This window comes from Parasteatoda tepidariorum, chromosome 7 (assembly GCF_043381705.1).
Source record: "Parasteatoda tepidariorum isolate YZ-2023 chromosome 7, CAS_Ptep_4.0, whole genome shotgun sequence".
NCBI classification, from domain to species: domain Eukaryota; kingdom Metazoa; phylum Arthropoda; class Arachnida; order Araneae; family Theridiidae; genus Parasteatoda; species Parasteatoda tepidariorum.
The window spans coordinates 78,100,596-78,117,322 of NC_092210.1; the positions used below are offsets into that span (position 1 = coordinate 78,100,596).

Below are 16,727 nucleotides of genomic sequence, written 5' to 3' on the forward strand. Positions count from 1 at the left end.
TGTGTCTCCTTTTCTCTCATTAGAACGAAAGTTATTCAGGGTGATTCGTTTTTTTTTTTGCGGACTGTACCTGATTTAAAAGCTTTTTTCGGCATTAAATTGAATTGTTCATTCACACAATTGTTTGATGTTTTCAACGCCAAACAAATAAGTATTACAACGCTGTTTTGAAGGTGATGATGTTCCGATTAAATAAGATTTATTTTTTAGCAAATTACTTTGAGAACTTCTGCAGAGGACACGACAGGAATTTTAAAAGAAGATGACCATTCACAATTTATAAACACCAAATCATTAAATCTATCACTGAGACCTGTCGGGGCTCACCTCCCAATGAAGTAACCCAGATTCGAATCCCAGTGTTGGTCTGTAGATACGAATTTTTCTCCGTGCTCGCTTCGACCACAGTACTAATATTAAATATCCTTATTGGTAGATGGATCATGGGGTAGAATTTCTTTGCCGTTTGGCCAACCATATGAGTTTTTCTTCTGTGTGTAACGCCTCCAAATACGGGTTAGTTTAATCAAAAAATCTTTTACGAAGAGTAGTTTGTCTCAATCCCAGATCCAAGAGTTCCCCTGTCTTCTGGGTTTTATTCAAAATTACAAGACTACGAAGTTGAGCAATGGCAGTCGTAAATTCAAAATTGGGTCGGTTATTCAATGCCAGTTATAAAATCTATTACAGATGAACATTAAATTAAAAAATAAAATGTCTTCCTTCATGTTTTTATCACATTATTTTATTACCTAACAGTTTAAGAACGTATTTGCATCGGGAGAATTTAATATTGTCTATATGTGCCATTTTATATATATAAAAAAAATCAAAATTGAAATACAACACTTTTAGAATAAAATAAAAAGGCATAATATTAGAACCCTTGTAAACGTTTAGGTCAGAGACTGCTGCAAAAATTTACATCAAAGCAAAAACAATTTTTTTTAGTACTTAAGGAATAAATGTTTGTGGGTTTTATTAACATGGTAACATAACTGGGGTAATCTTTATTTCAAAAATTTCCAGAAGACGAGCTTGTTTGAACTCATCTTCTATACTGTAAGACGATTTTTCTTGGTTTTCTTGAATTTTTTATTACTATTTTCTGTCGCTGGCTTTGAATACCCGATCAAAATCGGAATTGCGGCTATACCAATGTTCAGTGTTGTTCCAACCCAGAAGACAAAATATTAATCAAAGTATTAATCGCGTTTGTTCTATCGCAATATGCCAAAAATCAAAATTATGAGGTTTCGAAGTTGACCATCAATGACTGAATAACAAGAAAACTTAGACTGATCTTCTTTGAAAGCAGCCGGAATTTTTTTAGAATAAGAGTTTTGTTATAACAAATTGAAAACTTAGTGTATAAAGCAATTATTTATTTTTTAAAACTCTCTTTCTGTAATATAATTGGCTGTTATATACGTATTTCACGTAAAAGCATAGACTATACGGTTAAAATTTAATTGAGTTATCTAGATGAAAATAAAGGATAAAGTAAAAAGATCAGTATTCATATCATATTCCTCCAATAGCATTTTACTAAAACCATTATCTGGGCATCAAAAGTTTTTTCCTGTTTTTGACGTTCAAAATATCAATGATAGATTGAAAATGTCGAAAAAACGAAACTAATATTCGTTTCGCGCAGCCGTTTCGTGTAATAGAGTCATTTCTTAAAACATTTACCGGATAAAAAGAGGAAAAAATCTAATTTCCTGGATTAAAGTAAACCTAAAGGACTGTGCGGAAATGGGAGACGTTTCACGCGTCGACTCTATAAGGATTCCGGGAAAGTTTTATTAAGAAACTCTTTCTAAACTTTTTGCTTTTAAAAATCTGGTCTAAACATTTCAACTGAAACTTTATCCATTTTCTTTTTCTTTTTTTGGTATAAGAAAGTTGAGTGAATACTTTTGACTTACCTTAAATAATATAATTCAGTCCATGCTTGTCTATATTTTGTTATTCTTGATACAATGTTCAAAATTGAGCATTTAGGTGTCCTAAAGTAACAATAATATCTTTGCTTTCCAATTTAAAATAGAAAGTAACATCTCCTTCCGAATTGCTTTCTTAACAATTGTTGCTTTTGTTGTTGTTGTTAATTTACGTCGCACTAGAGCTGCACAATGAGCTATTGGCGACGGTCTGGGAAACATCCCGGATGATGATCCGAAGACTTGCCATCACAATGTTGATCCTCTGCGGAGGGGATGGCACATGGCACCCGCGCTTCGGTAGCCCGACGACCTGCGCGCGAAGTCGAGCACTTTACGGTATAGCTCGTTCACCAGGAGTTGGCACTTGGCTCCGCCTTCATCACGTGGTATGCGACGATACTATTTCGCTATTTTTGGGAGAAGGTTGTGAGCAATCCTGAACAATGTTGCTATTTGGCGATCGTTTGGCAAAAATATTTATTTCGCAAACTTTATGTTTTAACAATGAATATTTCATAAATTTGATGATATTTTAAACTATTTTTTATGATATTTCTTTCTTTTGAGTGAATAGTTTGTCCTTTATGAGACATTTCGCTGGGAGAACGACAGTTTTTAAATTTAAACTATATTTAATTAGCTAGTGTAACAAAAGNCGAGGACCAATACCGCACACCCTCGGTCCCTACGCAGACTGATCCAAGTGATCACCCACCCGCACACTGACCGCACCCAGTGATGATTGACTTCGGTGATCTGCTGGGAACCGTGTCTTAACGATCAGTCCACTGCGGGACGCATTTGAAATGAAAAACTCAGACGGAATTAATGAATTTTATCAGTAATAATTAAACTTAAGAGCGCATGTGGTAATGTATGTTTAAAATTACTTTGCAGTTATAATTTTATTCAGCAAATAAATACAGTTATAATTTTATGCATAAATTTTGCTTCTTTTAGTTGAAAATGTATGTAACATGATAGTGTAACACTGGATAATGTTTTGCTCTATTCTTGCTTTCCATGCAGATTTCTCTTATAGCTAAGATTTATAAAATAAATAGTAGATACTAATTTACAAGATAAAGNCATAAATTTAGCTTCTTTTAGTTGAAAATGTATGTAGCATGATAGTGTAACACTAGATAATGTTTTGCTCTATTCTTGCTTTTCATGCAGATTTCTCTTATAGCTAAGATTTATAAAATAAATAGTAGATACTAACTTACAAGATAAAGGTGTATCAATTTGCTATTTTAATTATGCCCAGCGTTTATGAATTTAGAATCTGTTTTGTGTTTAAGTATGACAAAAGGTGATTATCTATTTAACGAATTTTCCATATAACGAACTTATTATCGAGATTTATCAACTTCGCTAAATAGAGATCCAGCTGTAGTTTAAAAGCCAGTTTTTTTTAGAGTCAGGCAAGGTTGAATACTTTGAATTTTTTATTTTCTTGAAATTTTCAGGATATGTTCTTTATGTAAAACTATTATACGCGTGTTTCTTTTGTGAAAAAATGTCTTTCGATCTTTTTTGGGGGGGAGGGATAAAAGCTGAAGATCCTATAAATTTTGAAGAAAAAAAAATACACACGCACTTAAATTTACAAGTTGCAATACTCCTTGTAAAACGAGTGAATCACGGTGTCAGACAACGAATTTGAAGGAACGAGGTTCGAGTAAGAAGAATGGAGAGTCTGAAATCACTAGTTCGAAAAACCACCGGAAGAGGGAGAAAGATGAAAATGATTCAGAAGGGAAAGTTTAAGTTTTAAACAGGGGGACTAATATAGAATACCTTTATATCTATGGTTTTTAAGTTCTGTGAAAAGTTGTGTCTTTTCTTTCTTTTCTGGATTGCTTATTGATTCATTTTTCAAAGTTTATTTCGGACATTTAATTTGTTCGATTAGTATATTTGTTACGATTTTTTTTTTACTCTTTTTATGCAAGCGTTTCTGTTTGGATATTAGATGTTTGCCTGTTTAAGACAGATTGAGACTGGATTTGTATAGGAAAGAATATGGAACGACTATAGCTGCATTTTTTTTGTATTGAGTAGAATACTCTCGTTCATTACGTCTTCCAGGAAGCTATATGATGTTTAAGTTATTTTATTCCTTGCTAACTAAAAGTTTTTGTAAGTTCAAAGATGAGTTTTCAATTCCAGTAAGCGACACTAACTGTTATTTTATGTTCTAAATATCAAGACATAAATATTCTCATTGGACCTTTGTATCACAGGTGAAAAGTGATTCAAAAATTCTCGAAAAAGGGCTATTGTCTTTGACTTTGATCACCAAAATCTACTAGCACCATCAGTGAACCACAAAGGTACGTATTTCTGCAAATATTTATTTAAAGTATCTAAAAATAATAAAAGTAATACCTGAAGAAAGTAAACAGACGTAGGGTGTATATTTTTCATAACCTTAAAGTTTCGAAAAACTCAAATTTTGCACAACTTTCTTGTTCATTAACTGCCTTCGAAAAAGCTAGACAAGTATGAAATTTTCTGAAAAGGAAGCCTTAAATGTAGAGAAAACAAAATCAATTCAAAGACCTATGGGTCCCGCAGTGGACTTATCGTTAAGACACTGTTCCCAGCAGATCACCGAAGTCAAGCATCACTGGCTGTGGTCAGTGTGCGGGTGGGTGTCCACTTAGATCAGTCTGCGTAGGGGCCGAGGATGTGCGGTATTGATCCTCGTTAAACCGTTCTACCGTAAAATGCTAGGCTTCGCGTGCAGTTCGTTGGGCTACCGAAGCGGGGGTGTCATCCCCTCTGTAGAGGATCAAAATTGTGATGGCATGTCTTCGGATCAACATCAGGGGTGTTTCCCAGACCGTCGCCAATAGCCCATTGAGCAGCTCTAGTGCGACGTAAAAGAACTACAACAACAACAACATTTCATTCAAGGCAGACAATACTTCAAGAGAATTACAATAACTTAGGAGATTAAATAGCAATTTCGGAAACGTAAGCAGGTATAATTCAAAATTTATGCTGTTTTAAACAAAATTTAAATTACTTCTAAACCGTTCGCCCAATAGGGCCATGTCTTAATTCAATATAGTGTAAAATAAAAAAAAATGGAAAGTTAATATTCGAAATAAGATATTAAATGTTTCTGGAAGTATTAATAATAAATTTGCTTTGCTCTCATTTTAACTCGGTTTTAACTCATTTGATTAATCCTAAAAAAATGCATGGGATCTAAAGCTTTCTTTCTCTGCATAGTAATGAACATTAAAACTTTCATAAGTTTTGATCTATTAGTTGTATTAACTTAAGTGAGGTTTTTTCTGTACTTAAGTACGGGTCACAAAATTTAAGGCCATATTATTAAAAAAAGGTTGAATCAGAAACATAGCTCTGTGAATTGATTTTGTTTCGGTTGTACTTCCTTTCTGGCAAATTTCTTACTTGTTTATTTTGGAGAAGGTAGTTAATCACCTTGAAAGTTGTGTGAAGATTGAGCTTCTTGCCACTTTAAGACAAATATTGTAAATTGTCAAATCAATGCTTTTTTTCTCAAAATTCCATAATATCTTAATTTTGACTCTTTAAAACGTAAAGAAATTTTTTTTCTCCCCAAAATAAACATGTGTTTAATAGGTTTACATGAAGAACATATCCTTTAAAGTTCAAAAAATTACAAAATGTAAAGTATCCGAATCATACTGATTTTTCCGAGTTTTATTGAAAATTGGCTTTTAAATATGCCTTTACATTTCACTATCTGTAAATTTAAATGCATAGTTTCTGAAATCTGTATTTCTGTCAGTTTATTTGAAATGTATACAGTGTTCGGAAAAGAACGGATTACTTTACCTGAATAACTCTTGTGCTGATAATTGGATTTTCCCGTACTAAAATTTAACCTTAATGGTTTGAGAGAATTACCTCAAATATTGTAATCAAGTAATGCAGACTATAAGTTACAAAATCTGATGCGAAAACGTTCTTTTTCTGAATAAACATACCTTCTTTCGACGGATTTGAATTTTTGGCTATTTATTTCGTAACTTAATATCGTTTGCTCCAATTAATTAGCGTATTTGAGATCCCCCTCGAACCACTGAAATTGAGTTTCAATAAGAGAAAATCCAATCATTAGATTAAAAGTTATTCAGAAAGTTTCTTTTTTCTTTTTTTTTACTCGCGCCCTGTATATTTTCATCAGTGGGATGGGAATGTACTTTTCCTTCAATTTTTATGAAATGGGCATTGTGCATATCAATAAGGAACTCTTCTTATAAACCATGACATAAACTTTATTGTCATTGATCTTGAAAATATTACGGTTTCTGAATAGGTATATTTTCGATTGCATATCGCTGCCATCAGGGCTCTTAAAATAATTTCCATCATATAGAATACAGTGAATTCTAAGTATAAATAAAATTTTCGGACCGTATGTTTACTGATTTTGAAATTCTCAGTTATTAAACTGCATATTTTCATCAGCGAGAATAAAGTAAATTCAAGTATAAATCAAAATTTATATATATTTTTTTTGCTGCTCTTGAAATGCATGTCTTTATTTGGTGATTACAAATATTTAAATCTGAAACTAACGCAACTAAATTCATCTAAATCCAATCTAAACTGTTATTCAAATTAAAAAGAATTTATGGATTCGATTAATTATTTCCAAAACTACTGGGAAGATTTTAATGAAATTTTGTCAAACAAAGACTGATGCAATACAAGAAAAAAATAATTAAATTGTTCGTAATTTCGCGACTCAAAGCAAAGATTTACTTACAGCCATTCAATCTTTAAGAAATCAAACATGAAAGAGAAAATTTGAGCAAAAAAAAAATAGTTTTTATGTTTGTAATTTCTCATAAAAAGACTTTTAATCTTCAATCGGAAATTGTATGAAAACTTAGCATGAACAAGGTTCAAAATTATGGTATAAGTTTTACAGACATGCGATCTATCGAAAAATGTGTTTGAAAAATCTGAATTTTCGTTCTTTTACCTATTGAGTATAGAAAACGCTGAGAACAGAAAACGAAACCATATTCAAGAGAAGGAAAGATATTCTAGATTGGTTTCCAAAGGTAAATGTTTTAGATTCTCTATCTATTAATTTCCAGGACTCATNAGAAGGAAAGATATTCTAGATTGGTTTCCAAAGGTTTTAGATTCTATTTTCAGAATATCAAGAGTTTAGTAAAAATTTCATTTTATGTTCGGGTACTTAAACAAATCCATTTTTATTGCTCAGCGAATGAGAAAGGTTGATTTAAATTAAACCATTAATGCAACTTAATTTTTTTACCCCATTTATTCTAAAAACAAAGATATTCAATCGAAAATAATGCGGAAATCTCTTCAGTTTCAAACTTTCAATCGCATATTTTGCTTAAAATGATTAATAGGTAAAAAGCCAATTCTGTGCCGTGTTCTGATAGATTATCTCAATACTCATCTATTATTATAAAATTTTTACGACAAGAAAAAGCAATTTTCTCTTTGATATGGAAGAACAACCATTCATATTATCTACTTATAATAACTATCTTTTGTTTGAAGAATGTTATTTCGAACCCTCTAAATTCCTCAATTTCCAGATTGTAGGCAAATGTAATAGAATTTCTCGAAATTACAATTCTTGCTAAATCTAATCGAAAATTCGGAACAAAGAATCAGTTGGGTCGTTGTGAAACATCTTGGGGGCAAAGTCAAACGATAATAAGAGCGTTTTCACAATCCACAGTGCGTGAAATTAGCTTCAGTATTTGGCCAAACACAATTTAACTGCTTGAATTGTTCCGCAAAATCAATGTAATTTTCCACATTCTGATAGTTTTGCAAAACGCCCCTAGACAAAACGGGGATTAGAACTGTTCGAAATTGGCTCTCTCTGTGTACAGGTTTGTTTATATAAATATAAAAAGCGCATGATTGAATTCCTTTTCGACATTTTTCCTAAAGAATAAACTATTTTAGATAGGGGAATTTGGATTTTTTTTTTCATTCTTGAAATTAGTTCTTAATTTCAGAAATTTCAGATAAAATCTTCTTTTTCAAAACAAAATCAAATTTCAGTTAAGTAAAATTTTGTCTTGCTTTAATAGATTATTTTTGAGATGAAATTATTATTTTTTAAATTAAACATAATTTTTTCTTAAATTGTGAAGATGGGTTTCAATAATATTTAAACTTTCCTTACATATAAGAAGAATATAATACACACATTTTAGCATTCGTGCAGAACTTAGTAACAAGAATTGAAATTAAGAAAATATTTTAAAGTTAATTTTTATTTGCATAATAATTTTATATAGACAAACTTTTTTTTTAATATTTAGGTCATATTTATATTTACCTCATATTGTTTTCAAATTTTAATCTCATATTTAGCATAGTATAAATTATATTTTTTCATATGTAAGCATGAAGCTTATTAGTTAGGCCCTATAAATTGTGCAAAGATGCAAAAAGCCGCGTAGTTTACCAATATCCGTATAATCACTGAACATCTGCATATTTGTTACTTTTCAGAAAAATTTATTTACCAGAAAAACTTTGTCTTTAGGGTTTTCCCCATTGTCTTTTTCAATTCTAATAATGCTTTTGCAATTTGTCCCCTGAGTTGCAACATCTCTTTTTTTTCGTCTTTAGGTTTTTTTTCTTTCAAGTATAGCAACTTATCGATTGGAGGATCCAGTTCAGAAGTTTTGATACAGAATAATTGCCTCCAGCTTAAATATCGTTGGCAACTGTGCATTCATAAATATTCTGGGATCGATACATAAAACTTAAGGATTGTTGCACTCAAAGAATATATTAAAGAAAATTCTATCCTAGACTTAATCAAATTCTGGGTTCAGATTAATCAGTTTGAGAGGTAGTCTTAGGGATATTTTAGAAACGTACTAAAACAAGGCTCTCTTAACTGCCTGTTTCAGAAGATTGTAAAAGAGCCAAATTCTGTTACGGCCAAATTTCTATGGAATGTCAGCATAAAGAGGGATGTTACGCTACCGAACTAATTTATCTTCACTTCCAATAAACTTTAATTTCAGTAATGTTTAATAGTTTCAGTAATGTTAATATATACATGATGTATAACATTAGTAAAATTTTTTACTGTAATAATTAGAACATTGTAATAGAAACAAGAAAGGTATTTAATTTTTTTCCAAGACGTCCACGACCTGTCTGAATAATTTCAACAAAAAAAAAATGCCATATCCTCATTACATAATTTTGAAAATATTTCCTCCTAATTTATAGGTTCTTGCATATTTGTAAACATAAAAATTCTTCGATGAAATTAAAGCTTGAACTTCAGATATAAATATGAAATTACTTTTTATTTTTGCCTTCGACAAAACATATAGCAGCTTAAACAAGACAAATGAATTAAGCGCGTCCCATTTCAACGAATTAATTTCTAATCATGTATTTAAGGAGTATTCCCATTATTTAGAACTCAAATATTTTCAAGACAAGTGGCAGCTTGCGGAAGAATTGCATAAATTGTATCAAACTTTTTACTTTTTTATGTATTTCTATTTGAGAAGAATGATGTTTTGTCTCTTTGCAGTTGCACGGAGGGGGGGGGGGCGCACAAGCTTCCCTCTCAAAAATTTATTAAACTTTCAGAAATTTTTCATCGTTATTCTTTTTCAAAACATAATTTTATTTATGTTTTAATAATAAACATTTTTTATTTATAATGTTTATAAAATGTTTATTTAATCAGGAATTAATATGTCTTTATATAATATATTATTTAAATAATATCTTCATTATAGTTTAAAAAAATGAATAATTTGAAAAATTTCTGTGAAACGGTATATTTTTTGAAGAAAAAACTGCTAACATTTTAGTTTTCATATTAGTGACGATACCTTAAAATGCAAGTTATATCTATTCAATGATTTATTAAATCCTCTTAACTTTGTTACAATCAGAAGACCATCATTTAAAGAAACAAAAATATAGAAATAATTGTACCGATTGGTTTAATAGTGTGCAGTCAACTGGGGTTACTTTGAACAGTTTTAAATAAGGAATAGCTGCTTCTCTTAAGTGTAAATTTGAAAAATTGTTTGGAGAAGTGACAACAGTGCTTGGAAGATTTCGCCGTCAACGCAGAAAAAGATACCGTTGTTTCTGCTGTATTTCCCAACTACAATCATTGAAACATTAATAAAATAAAAATTCCCCATATTTTGACCTAAATTAATACAAAATAATGAAAAATATATAACAAATATCATTAATAAAAAATTTGTGTCAAAGGGTTAAATGCATTCAAGCTTCTTTTTCTTCAAAGAGCCTTCAAAAATCTTCGAAAGCACCCATTATTTAATTTATAATTAATTTTATGCAAGTTGTTTTAATTAAAATTTTTAATTACAAACGCTCAATATGGTATGGAATTTAAGTGCTTTCAATCGAAGCAGTAAAGAAATAAGAGATATTTTCAAATTTTCAAGTCTGTATTGCAAACTCCGAGACATCGGAAGAAAAACGTTACTCAGAAGCATTGAGCTTTGTTTAGGAAAAAATAGAATCAACATCAGTTCATGCAGAGGGTAAAAAAGTAAAGAGAAAGATTAATTAAAATGCAAGTAGTATTCTTTGAATTTTCAATGCCTCATTACGCCTGGAAGTCTTTCCCTTTAGCAATTTCGACGATTTTTTTTCGATCATTATTATTCGAGAGCTGTGATTAATTCATTTGTATGCAAAGCATACTTCTAAGAAAAAGGGCTTTCGAGCTAGAAATATAGACAGAAAGATACGCTACAAATAGAGTTTTCCTCAATAATTACTGCGGAGACTATGTAATATTTTTGTTCCAAGATGTGAATAACTTAAAAGCATTTATAGATTATTTTTGGGTGATTATTAATTACGTTGCAGAAAATTTCTAAACATGCATATGTTACTCGCATAAATAATGGGTTTTCATTTAATTTCATATAGGTTTTATAGAGTAATATTTCCTCGTAGTATGTATACAATCAGACAGAAAACCTCGTTCTTATCTGAAAGATTTATTTTTGTTTCTTTTTCAGTTTAGAATTTTTTTTCCTCTTCATTTTTGCGTAATATGATGTAAAATGCTTATAAAATTATATGCTCAATTTTACAACAGGAAAATTTAAGTTTTTGGACAAACTTTGGCAAACCATTTGTAGCCCATAGGTTGGGAACCCCGAGATATCAGAAAATATTTGTATTTAAAAGTGCTGTAGGCTACCCTTAATTAAGAAAGCAAATGTACTTTTGTGGAATGTAATAAGAGAAAATGAATTTTTAATACAATGCTACTTGTGTCTGTAGCTTGGAACGTAGTCTAAGAAATGATTTATATACAGTGATGATTTACGTACAGAGATAATTTATGTACAAAAAAAACAGACCATCCTGAATAACTTTTGATCTAATTATCGGATTTTCATTTTTTAGGACTCTATCTTAATACATGGAGGGGATGACCTCAGAGATGCTAATTAGTGCATACAACATTTTGAGTTACGAAATCAGGCACAAAAATCAACTTTCTCTGAATAAACATACCTTTTTTTCCACGGATTCGGATTTCCAACAGTTTGGTCAAAAGAGCGGATGAAAGTTTGGACTCCTTACTGTTAATTTTACTTTTTGCGCATTTCGCCATATCTAGAGAGATTTTTAAACAAATTTTTAAAAAAATGCTTATAATAATAAAATTTGCTTATCCAAAGAAAACCCCATGAAAAAACTATTTTAGTAAATATTTATTATTTTTTGTTTTATTTATAATGTCGAAAAATTTCTGAATTTTACGGTATACAGTTTCTTTACATTATTTTAAAGATTATACTTTCGCAAAATGCAAAGTTTCAGCAAAATCGGTCGAATAGTTCCTGCGAAAATCGAATTTTCAATGCGACATTTTGAAATTCAATTTCTCAGGAACAATTCAAGCGATTTTGCTCAAACTTTGTATTTTACCGTGTTAAACTATATTCTTTAAAATTACGCTAAAAATTGTATACCTTACAATTCAAATTGTTTTCGACCATTATTAAATAAAATAAAAGAAATATTTACTAAAAGTTATTTTTTGTATGAGATTATTTTTGGATAAACAAATTTTATAATTGTGTGCAAAAATATTTTGAACCACTTAAAATTCTCGAGATATGGCGAAATACGCAAACAGTTAAATTAATATTAAAAGTTCCAAACTTTGGGCCAACTATTGGTACCATATTTCTCAATCTGAATAATGATTGTATGGTTGTGTCACCAACTACGGGGTTCATTGAAGACAATAATTGCAATCGTTAGCAGTATATTCTGTTATCACATAAAAATAAATCATTAATAATCTGTCCAAAATAACGCTTATTACACATAGCTTGTAATATTATCGGTACTAATTTAAGAACACTTTTAATGTCTCACTGATATCTTTAATTTGTTGAAAAATCAGAAATATAGCACAGATTTTTTACTTTCTTGAAGAGGAGATGAGCTTGAATGTGAATTTATTTACGGTTGAGGGGACGATTTTTAAATCTCAGTGAGATTTTGAATTCTGAAATTACGTTAAAATTAATCTGTCCGTCCAATTAACCGTAAAATTTGAGCTTCTGAGCATTTATTTACTTTTACGGGTGTGAAACCGTTTACAACTGGTTAGGATAAAAAGCCATGAATACAAAACTGGTTAGGGTAAAAAGCCATGAATACAAAACTGGTTAGGATAAAAAGTCATGAATACAAAACTGGTTAGGATAAAAAGCCATGAATACAAAGCTATATGGTTTTGAACCATTTACAAATAGCATTGTTTCAAACCATGAGAATTAAATTTAACTGGACATTTGAGTTAGGTTAAGTGGGGCGTTTCGTTAAGTAATGGAAATTTGAGTTAAATTGAGTTTTATAAATTGAACCGCAGAATGTGCGACATCTCTATAACGTAATTTTTTTTTTTACCCGATCAATTTAAATGACAAGCTCTCTATGACAAAACTGAGCTGAATATATTTAATTAGCACAACTGTCTACCGTAAGACTTTCCCTGCATACTTTTTGCAAGTATAATTACAAAAAAAAATTTACACAAAAAATTTCATAGAACAACGCTATAGTGAAAAAGTTTGTTCTAAAATGTTGCGAAATTTACTTTCAACAAATTAGATGAAAAGAAACAGTAAGTGATGTAATATTTCTTACATTAATATTTTTAGATGATTTTTATGAGCCTAACGCCCCAACTGCTCATATAATTTTATAGCTAATAATTTTTATGATGTCTGCATTTTTTATACTGTCTGCGACATTATGATAAGTAATAGCCTAATTATAAACTGTTATCTTCGCTTAAGATATGGAATTATCTGAAGGGTTTATTCACATCTTATCTTTTAATGTAATTCATTATTTGGTTGAAATCTTGTTGTGAAAAGGCTAAAAGCTTAGATCTGCTATAAAAACTGGAAACAGGATTCAAAATTCTTCTTATTCATAGGAATAGCTGAAATAAATGTAGAATCTTTTTATTTGTTTAAAAAGAAACCATAAAACCTACATACAGTCGATAATGCAACACATAAAAGAAACATAATTCGATAAATTAAATTTTGAAACATGAAATTTCTAGACAAATCTCACCACACATAGCTTTATCTAACACACATTACATTAGAATATGTTAATTTTTGAAAGTCGGTTTCTAAGGAATATAACGTTATCATAATTTATAGAAAACGCAAGTTTAGTTTTTGATTATTAGTAAAATTGTAACAGATAAAGGTTAAAGATGAAAAGATTTTTTTTTATGAATAGTAAAAACTAATAACATAACTAAGAGCAAGAGACTCAGGGAATTTAAAATATATTTGAAAGTTCAAAATATTTTATTTTAGAAAAGTAAAGTTCTCACCAGGATTAAATACAATATTTTTTTTATTTGGTATTTATGTAACCATTTATTGATTTAACATTTGTTTTTAGTCGTAAAAATGCGTTAATAATGCTAGTGTCTAGTGACGTAAATATTTCTGTTATTAATAATTGCCATATTTAGAGAAAAGTCACTATTAAACTTAGAATTTTAATATTTCCCTTTCAATTTTCGACAAAAAACATATGGAATAAATTTATTTTTAAATTGTTCGGAGATTTATTAGTCAGATAAAGATCGAAATTCACGAAAATATCGAGGCGAAAATTGTGACAACTAAGACGAAATAAAATACACAATAGTTCCACAATGTCCTGCCCTAAAACAGAACAGGAAAGATTCTGGAATAACACTATCTTGTAATCAGCATTTTCAGAAAGGTGGTTTGTTATTACACATTTGTTTATTTTCAGAGTTTGGAAAAATAAAAGAATTTTTTTGCATCAACTTTACCAGCCTTCCCTTATTTTAAAATATTAAATTTAAAATCTAACAAGTAGCAATAAATATATTGTATTAAAACTACCGAGTCAAAGATTTTAATTGCTTTATTTTATTGCTTCATATACTATCCCCGAAAAAACTGCTGAATTTCTAAAAGTTATGAAGTTTTCAGCAAAGAGAAACTATTATTTTCCATCTTTTGCTAAGGGCTCAGTACTGTCAAATAATATTCTATCATTAGATGTTCCGTTAAGTTTTAATAAAATTGAAAAAAAAAGCACAATTTTATCTTAAATTCCGAGATGGAGACATTTAAGATAATATCTCTGAGAAATAGTTTGAAAAAAACATGCATGTTTTTTTCGAATGCTAGTGTTTTAAGAAGTATAATTTCCGCAAAATTACACATAAATCATTGACGGATAGACAATTTTTTTAAACATTTTTCTAAATTAAAAGGGTTGAAACATTTTTGATATTAACTGTCCCTTCAGAAAGGAGAAGGGTTTTCGTCAAATTGAGCCTGTGTATCATTTCTCGATAGGTGCTTTACAAGTGCCATGACTTTAAAATATATGACAGCATAATACTCTAAATAGTCTTATTGAATTTATCAAAAGAAATTACCTGACTAATTTGAAGAAGTTGCTTATCATTATATTTTAGTATAATGATAAGCATTCATTATAAGCATATCATTATATTTTAGTATTATATTATAGCTTTTTAATTAGTAAATAACCTTAAAAATTTTTGAAAAAGAATTTAAAAACATATTATGCGGCATTCTTGAGCCCTACCTTTCTTTTCATCAAAGTTAGCATTTCAAACTGTACAATGCAGCGCTAAGAGCAATTTAAATTTTCATCCCTAACTAGCCTCATTTCTTTTTAAGTTTTGGAAAGTTCGATGAAGAAATCAATACTTTTAATTTCACCAAAACCTCGCGTAAAATTTCAAAGCGAAAGTTTTCTTTTAAATCAAAAGCTAAGTCGAAACACCTGCTTCCAAACCGTTCGATATTAAAATCGATACCCCCAGGTGGAACGTCTGGCTGAGGAATTTCTCAGAGTAATTTTATTTCAATAAAACGGAGATCCCCGATTCTCCAGGGAAAATTCTCATTGAAGCGAGGCGAGGTTCTATTTCAACATCTTTAGTTTAACAGCCACGGTATTAATTCCTTAACTTTTTTCTTCTTCTTTTGACAAGGGGAGAGAAGAGATTTACAATTATTGTTTAAAGGCGTTAGATTTGAAATGGGAGTTACTTATTTTTTTTCTCCAGTTATTCTCTAGCAAAATCCGGTAAATGAATTAATCGGAATGAAAAAATTCTTTTGTGAATAGAAGAGATTTCATTAGTGGAGGCGCGGAGTTTTGTATTTCATTAGGGTTTCGGAATTCATTAATATTAGTAAAGATCGCAAACAGATGTTTACTAATGATTGCTTTGAACAATGTACAATAATCAGTGGGCTAGAATAACATTCAACATCATTAATTTCAATATCTTAAGGCGACATCTTACAGTAAGAATTTACCAATCTTAGAAAATATTATGGTTTTATATACTCATAGTTACCGTATTTTTGCGATTTTTTTACACAATTTTTAAAGATTTTTCACTCTGATATCTATACGTTAAATTCCAAGAAATATATATAATATGTATATATACAGTGGTGGCCAAAAGTGTGGATATTTTTTGAAAGTTTCATGTTTTTCAACTTTGTGTGCCTGTAGAATTTATAAATTTTCACTTAAATTGAATATTAAATTATACTTAGTTTATATGTTAAATTGAAGGCAATATAATGTAAAATTTAATAACAAAAACAGAATTAAAATATTTGTATTACAAAAAAAGTTATACTCATTTTAGTAGAGCAAACAAACACAAATCGTTTTGAATGAGGACGTGTTTTGTAATAAAAGCGTACTAGCCAATCACAAACACTGTTCTTAGGACCAATCAAATGTCTGTAACTATAGTTCAGGTTATTTGGATAGTAAAAGAGTTATTGTTGTGGAAATATTTTGCGGAATGATGCATACTAGTACAATTAAATAGAGTATTGCTGTTTTTAAATATTTAAAGTTCTTTTTTTTAATTAAACTAATTTTAAACAATGTCACCAACAAGAAGAATTAATTGGACATCTACAAAAAGAAGCCGAATTGTCATATTGAGAGAAAATGACCTCGCTTATGCTGAAATTGCAAGACAAGTTGGTGGTTCAGTGACTTGTTCTGGTGTACGGAGGTTCTGTTTACGTTATGAAAAAACGAAATCAGTGGAAAATAAAGCCAAATGAGGCCGAACAAAATGCACAAGTGCTACTGCCGATAGAAAAATTAAACGGCTATGCCTTCAAGATAGAAAAAATTCAT

At 30.0% G+C, this 16,727-nt stretch overlaps 1 long non-coding RNA gene across 1 annotated transcript in view; it reads left to right on the forward strand.

Moving 5' to 3' along the window:
- The first annotated feature begins 3,736 nt into the window (after window positions 1-3,736).
- LOC139426072 (uncharacterized) overlaps window positions 3,737-16,727 on the forward strand; it is a 46,231-nt gene continuing 33,240 nt past the window's right edge. Inside the window, exon 1 of the long non-coding RNA XR_011637349.1 lies at window positions 3,737-4,288. This is a non-coding gene — a long non-coding RNA (uncharacterized lncRNA). The remainder of the gene's footprint in view (window positions 4,289-16,727) is intronic.